This window comes from Chrysochloris asiatica, unplaced genomic scaffold, assembly GCF_000296735.1.
Source record: "Chrysochloris asiatica unplaced genomic scaffold, ChrAsi1.0 scaffold00032, whole genome shotgun sequence".
Lineage (NCBI taxonomy): Eukaryota > Metazoa > Chordata > Mammalia > Afrosoricida > Chrysochloridae > Chrysochloris > Chrysochloris asiatica.
Genome location: NW_006408550.1, coordinates 5050697 through 5058621, shown reverse-complemented (window position 1 = coordinate 5058621; position 7925 = coordinate 5050697). Strand labels below are relative to the sequence as shown.

General features: G+C 37.9%; 1 protein-coding gene and 1 pseudogene across 1 annotated transcript in view; one reads left to right on the top strand and one right to left on the bottom strand.

The window, feature by feature from the left end:
- LOC102812110 (mitochondrial inner membrane protease subunit 2-like) overlaps window positions 1–7925 on the top strand; it is a 1190436-nt gene that overhangs the window by 826941 nt on the left and 355570 nt on the right. The window lies entirely within an intron of this gene.
- On the bottom strand, window positions 892–1609 carry LOC102811721 (annotated as a pseudogene).

The window sequence follows — 7925 nt, the reverse complement described above, 5'->3', positions numbered from 1 at the left end:
GTGTGTATGTATATGTATGTGTGTATGTGTATATATGTGTGTATGAGTATATATGTGTATGTATATATGTGTACTGTATATATATGTACGTATATATGTGTGTGTATATATATATACACATATGTATACACATATGTATATATACACATATGTGTGTATATATAAATATATAAATATATAAATAAATATATTGTTTATATAGTGGTTACGAATCAGGCTGCGAACCGCAAGGTCAGCAGTTGGTAACTATCAGTTGTTCCCCGGGAGAAAGATGAGGCTTTCTGCTCCCATAAAGATTTACAGCCTCGGAAACCCTGTACAGAGTAGCTATGAGTTGGAACCGACCCCACGGCACATAACAACAACAACATATACGTATGTATGAAGCATTTGATTCCGTTTTGAATAATTGTTCATTACAGAATTAGGCATTTTCTGAATGGTATTCAAGGTTTTTTTTTTATAAGTTTGAATATTTTAAGTATATTAACACCTTGTCATATTTATATCAAATATGTTTCCAGTCAGTGATTTGCCTTTTTGTTTTACTCATTCCCATAGATTACTTAAGGAAGTTTTGTTTTTGTTTTTGTTTTAAATAATCTTTATTGCTAAAGTTAACTGACAGTGTTTTGGAGAAAAAGTCACTATTAATACCAAAGAGGTAAAAGCCAGATACATAAAGCTTTAGAATTGCTGCTATGCACAAAACTCCTTAGATTTTATTCAGGGTTTACAGAAAGGGTGTCTTGCACTTAACAAAGAAGCTATTGATAACAGGATGTGATCATCTAAACTAGAATTTTTAAACCATTATAGAGATTTACATAACCCTTAGCTAATGTTGAAATTGTGTATTACTTAGGTTCAAGTTCTTTCTTCAAAGAGTAATCAGAATAACATGGATTGAAGAGACTTTTGAACACTTTCCATCTTTTGCTGCTGAGTATCCTCATCATAATTTTTTTCTGAAATATAGCCATTTCTTTTCTAAGCTCATTTTGCACACCATTCAGATGTTTCTGATTCTTGTTCATTTCCTCCATACTCTACAAACTGTTCATGTAACTGTTTAACTGTTTTCAATCTCTGGCCCGGAACTGTTCTACATTGTTGAAAAATCATCTGTTGCTTTCGAAACTTATTAGTCAGTTTTTTTTCCCCTTGTTCCTCAGTTTTATGCACATCCATCTCCCACTGCTGAAAAAAAGTCAGAAACCGCTGAGCATATCCCTGGCTAAGTTTCGGACTTTGTTCTTGTTGTGTTTTCTGAATATTTTCAATTTTCTGGTTACTACTTTTGAGAGACGTGGTGGTGTACAGTTCTAATCTTTTTTTATTTGCAAGAAAAGCCTTGTCAATATCAGCTCCCAATCGTTCCAGCATGTTCTGTACTTCAGCCTCAATATCTTCCTCAACTATTCCTGTGAAAGACCTTTGCTTTCCATTTCTTATCAATTGCTGATGGCTTTCCTTCTAGAAAATCCTCCTCAGAACCACTCAGATTCTTCTTCTCAACATTCTCAATCGCATAGGCATGGATTGAGAATGCCTTCTCCATGGTTTGCTTCACACATTTTCTCATGTGCTTTCTTCCAGAATTTACCATCCTAGATATTTTCTCTAGTGTGTGCTTCATCTCCTCGATGCTCATCTTAAAGTTTTTTTTAAAAAGTCATTTGATATTACTTTGTAGTGTTTCAGATCCATGAAATAACACTTAAGAAATTGCGTTACTTGACATGAATTTTATTCATTTATCAATTAATTTTTAACTGTTAGTGAGTTTATGCTTCTGTATGGATTTTACAGATACAGAGAAGGGAGTTCACTCTAAATTTTGGAGCATATTTTTTTTTCCATTATTTTTGTTACACAAATTTAGAAATAAGAGTTTTAGTGGAGAGTACCATGAAAATAGGTTTACATTCAATGGGAAGAATTGTTGTCATGTGGCTGATGGAATTGTTCAAGTAGAATAGTTCTCAGAGTGTGGTCCTCAAATCAGCAGCATCAGCATCACTTGGGAATTTATTTGTTGTTGTTGTTGTTGTTAAGTGCCATCGAGTCAGTTCCAACCCATAGCGACCCTGTACAGGGTTTCTGAGGGTCTAAATCTTTATGGGAGTAGAAAGACTCATCTTTCTCCCACGGAGCAGCTGGTAGTTTCAAACCGCTGACCTTAAGGTTCGCAGCCCAATTTGTAACCACTACGCTACCAGAGTTCCTTAGATATGCAAATTCTTGATTCCTACACCAACCACACTTTATCAGACACTCTGGGACTAGGATTAGCAATCTGTTTTTTAATAAGCCCTAAGGATGATTGTGGAGTCTGGTGTGATGCTGTGGACTAATGCATCAGACTGCAAAGTCATTTGTACTGGAAGGTCAGTGGTTCAAACTCAACAGCTGCTGCTTGGAAACCCTCTATTGGGTCACTATAGGTCAGAATTGACTCAATGGCACTTAACAACAACAGCAACAACAAGGGTGATTGTGAAGCTGTCAAGTAAACATTGGTCTGCTAACTGTACGGTCTGTAGTTCAAACCCATTAGCTGTTCTGTGGGAAAAAAGATGAGGCTTTCTGCTCCTGTAAACATTTACAACCCTGGAAACCCTATACAGGGTGCTATGAGTCACACTCAACTTGATGGCAGTAAGTTTAAAGGTGATTCTGCCCAGCTTTCACATGCATGGCTGAAGACCAGCGAAGAAGTGATGCCTTTGGATGATAGTGTTGGTGAAGAATACTGCATGTACTTACACTGCCAGAAGAACAAAGAAATCTGTCTTGGAAATATACCAAAAATACTACTTAGAAGCTACTATGATGAGAACTTTGTCTTACATACTTTGGACATGTTAACAGGAGGGGCCAGTCCCTGGAGAAGGATATCACATTTGGTAGGAGTCAGTGAAAAACACGAAGTTCCTCAACAAGAAGCCTGGTGATCGATGGTTAAACTTGGCTACCAACAAAAAGCTGGGCAGTACTAACCTACTCAGAAGCTCCTTGGAACAAAAACCTAGCAATCTGCTTCTGGAAAAATTGTTCTTACAATCGTGTGCCTTCTAGTCAATTCTGACACATAGTAGCCCATTGATTCTACAGGTATAAAATGCACCTGTTTTCCATGTCTCCACCTGTGAACTCCCTGAGGTCAAGGACAGTGACTAGCTTACAGAGCCCTGCATCTAGAACAGTTCCTGCCTTATGAATCTAGTGTAGTTAGGGCATCTTTCAGGTTAAGTGATGGCAGAAAACTGTGTGAAGTGTATATACAATTCAGCCCCGCATAGCACTCTTAGAAATGATTCCATTTATTTTGGAAATATTTCATCTTAGTCCAGTTAGTATCAATTCCAGCTCCTTATCTTTAAAAAATGTAAACTCGAATTTCCTGAGTGTTGTGTCTCGATTTACCCAGATGACCACTCAAAAGTCTCAGGATCAGCAAGGAATCCTATATTAGCTGACCAGAGACTACAGTCTCCCTAAAAGTGGGAAAGACTGCAACCCCAACCCAGTTTTTCAAAGAGTATTTATGCAGAGACAGTCTGACATTATCTTATACAAACCAAGGGTATGGTGTATGCATGAGCTGTTAGGGTAGGGGCTAGGAGTACATCTGCTAGGACAGTTACTTCTCAAGATTAACTTTGGCTGGCTGTTCTCAAGGTTAGCCTTGGCCCCAGCATCCTGTTAGTCAGGCAGGCCCACTCAGATGTGAAGATTTGCATAAGCAGTGTTACAGAAGCCAAGTTTAGCTAGAGTTAAGGGGGAAGGGGGTTTCTGCATCCAGGGGAGTTGTTGATGCTAAAAAATTTCCACTTCAGCCTGATCCTTTATTAAAAATTCATTACTATAAAGATTTACAGCCTCAGAAACCCTGTACAGGGTGGCTATGAGTCGGAACTGACTCCACAGCACATAACAACAATAACAACATAGGGTAATTGGGCCTTACACTGAGCATTAGTTTTCCACGTTGCTGAAGGTTGAAGAAACAAGTGTTAAAGAGCATGAGTGTCAGCCATCTGTTTTGATTTTTCTCTCTCCAGCAGCGTAAATGCTGCAGGGATTGTCTCTGAATAGCACACGGGATGTGGATATGCTTCTTTATTGTTGAAAAGGCTTAAATAAGTCCTGTGTTAGTTAATTAAGGCTAACTTATTCTCTGAGAACAAACTACTTCAAAATGTTAGTAAGTGATAGTAACAGAGGACTGTTTCGACTCTGTTACCTGTTTACATGAAGCTCTGCTCCACGTTTTTTTCAGGGCCACAGCTGATTATTAATAGATGATACAACCTTGCTTGCTGAAAGTGAAGAGAGGGCTTAAAACATTTACTGATGATCAAAGAGCACAGCCTTCTGGATGGATTACATCTTAATGTAAAGAAAACAAAAATCCTCACCACTGGACCAATAAACAACTTTCTTATCAATGGAGAAAAGATTGAAGTTGTCAAGGACTTCTTTCTTCTTGGATCAACTATCAACATTCATGGAAGCCGCATTCAAGAAATCAAATGACGTATCGCATTAGGCAAATCTGCTGCACAAACAGCAAAGATGTCAGCTTGAGGACTAAGGTGCACCTGACCCAAGCCATGGTGTTTTCAATAACCTCATATGCATGAGAAAGCTGGACAGTAAATAAGACTGTAGAAGAATTGACACATTTGAGTTATGGTGTTGGAGGAGAATATTGAAAGTACCATGCGCTGCCAAAAGAACCAACAGATCCATTTTGGAAGAAGTGCAGCCAGAGTGCTCCTTGGAGTCCAGGATGGCTAAACTTCATCTCTCATACTTCGGACATATTGTCAGGAGGGACCAGTCACTGTAGAAAGGATGTCATGTTTGGATAAGATGGAGGGTCAGAGAAAAAGAGGAAGACCCCCAGTGAGATGGATTGGCCAAGGGGTAGCATCGATGGACTCAAACATGGCAACAGTAGTGAGGTTGCACCAGGATCAGGCAGTGTTTCGTTCTGCTGTGCATAGGGTCGCTATGAGTCAGTACTGACTCGAGGGCACCTAACAACAACATATGTTATTGATGAATAAATATTTAAATGCATGATAACAAGGAAGTAACAATGACTTTATAAGTCCCAGTTCAGAAAATTTGGCCTTTTCAGTTGTATTTCATGGGTATTGGATTTGTGTAGCAGTACGTGTTTGTTACTCTAGGATAACTACTGGACTGCTAACTTCAAGGTTGGTGGTTCAAACCTACTAGACGCTTCTTGGAAACCATATACGGGTCACGAGTAGTTGGGATTGACTTGATGGCACTTAACAGCAACAACAACAATATCGTGACTTAATTTTCCATTCATTTTTGTTTTATTTTAAATTGCTCATGCCTAATGTAGACTTTGAATTTCTTGGTGTCTTGGAAATTGGAAATCCCATTGTTGTTATGTGGTAGATTATTCCTTGTCCATTGCCTTTTAAATATATATTCAGAAGGATCATAGTTTAAAGAAGGATTAAATATTTCAAGGGAGAAAAATCATTCTGCTGTTTCTAAAGCATACACAGCTGTTAAACTTTAATTAAACAGGTTTGTTAAAAAGGGGACTAGAGACTGAGTTCATAAAACCAGACAGATATGCTTTGTAAATGAAGAAGAAAGCTAATTAGGCCAAGCACAGAAGCTTAATATTAATTTTTTTAATCTTTCCAGTGTATTTGTTGTAAATCTTGACACTGCTATTGCACATTTTCTAATGAGTTATTCTACAATTTAAGTTCTGCATTTGATTGGCAAAGAGTCCTAGTCAGTTGTAAAACTATATAGCTTCTTTTCACATTATGTTAATAAATTAGTGCATGAAACGTATCTTTAATGGAATCTAATTTTTGATGAAAACAAAAGGGTGAATTTATGCTCTGGAAGTAACCCATTGCCATAGAATTGATTCCAACTCATGGTGAACCCACATATTGCTAAGTAATGCTTTGCTCCATGGAGCTTTCTTGACTGTAGTCATATGGAAGTAGATTTCTAAGCCTTTCTTCTATAGTGCCTCTAGTTGGATTCTAACCATCAATATTTCAGCTTGTAGTCAATGGCACACTCTTTGTGCCATCGTGGACCTACTTTGGAAATATAATTTGATACTTAACACACGAACAATCTAGACCAACCAGATAATTAAAAAAAAAATTATAGTGATACAACTCCACTGGTTCTGTACACAAAAGAGTGATAAAACATATTTAATATTAAGCTTGTTTGTTTCAGCTTATTCTCAAGCCTTTTAACCAAGGTAACGATTTTTAAAAATGTATTAAAGTATAGGTATGTTACTTTTTTTTTTGGTAAGCTTTTTTCCCTTTATTTAATGTTTTATTGTGAATTATATGATAGCTCACATAGACATGCCACTTTTTTGAAGCTGTCATTTTAACAAAAGTTGATGATGTCTCTGTGATTTTCTCCATTTACTGACTGAGTTTAAGAGTTCACCCATAATTCTGAGAAGGGGAATGAACAAAAAAGCCTAATGAATTGGAATATTTTCTACTCCACTGTCAGAACCTAAGAAACTTGCAGATGCATTCAATTACTGAATTGATTTTGTGATTTTTCTTTGTGTTCTATTGTGCATGGGCCCTGTGAGGGAACCCTTTTAAGTGTTAGATTTTACCTTCTCAATAGGGAAGGCACACAGGAAAAACTTGCAAAGAATAAGGATGTTTAAATTAAACCTGCTGGAAATGAATGTAGTAAGTAAAACCAAATTGTGATGTATTTAAGTTATCCATAAGTGCAAACCCCTTTTTTCTCATTCTACAATAAACCTCCTGTTTTCTTGTCTAACTAGAATAATGAAACATAAATTAAGCATTGATTATATGCTTAATTATGTCTTTAGAAGGCCATTTCATCTTTTTATTAAGCAAGATACTTCACGGTGATGGGTAACATAGTAATAAGACCAGTGAATTCCATGAGTGTTGGCCCATTGCTATACTTCATTTGCTTAGAAGTGAGTTCCTTGATCCAAGGCAATGCTGTGTGGAATACCATGGTAGTGGACAAGGCAGTCTAGAAGTCCATAGATGATACTTTTGACAAAACCATGTTTTCAGGGAAGGCAGATTCACTTCCAGAATGAATGTCTATTCCAGTTAGAACAAAATGTTTTCCTTTCCATTATGGAATGGTCCAACATAATGTACCTATCGAGGATTCATTGGTGGTGTCTAATGCTGGTAGGTTGGATACTCAGCAGTGACAGTAGACAAGTCAGGCTTGGTGACAGGGAGTCCGTATATAACCTTCATCCCTACCACCTTGGACACTTTGTTCATGAGCCCATTAGACAGTGACAGGAGTGCCTGGGAAAGAAGCTGAATAGTATCCACAAACGGAATCATCCTATCCATGTTGCTAAAAATTCTTCTCTGCAGAGATCACCCTTTGGTGAGTATTCACACAAGACACAAATATCTTCTATCCACATGTATCTTCCCCATACCTCATTGCCATAAATTTTCCAATCATGCTCTTTCCTAGTCTGTAACCATCCAGCCAAACCATTGGTAACAGTCCATGAATCAGTACACAGTCACACATATGGTCATCTCTCTTTACAAGCAAAATGAACAGCCAGATGCATTGCTCAAAGTTCTGCCCACTGGGAGGGTTTCCTTTCATCACTATCCTTCAGGGAGTCCTAGAAAGAGTCTGCAGTGCTGTTGCTGTTGACCACTGTAGAGTGGTCCTTGCATATGATGCAGAACCAGGCAACAGTTGTCACGTCCTGAGTCAACTGATCCTAAGAAACATGCCTTGAGGACATAGGTGCAGACTGGGAGAGGGAAGGTAATGTGACAGGAGTGGAGACCTGGGTCATTTGGGCCACTTACTCATGCAATTTACATCTGATTTCATGTTCT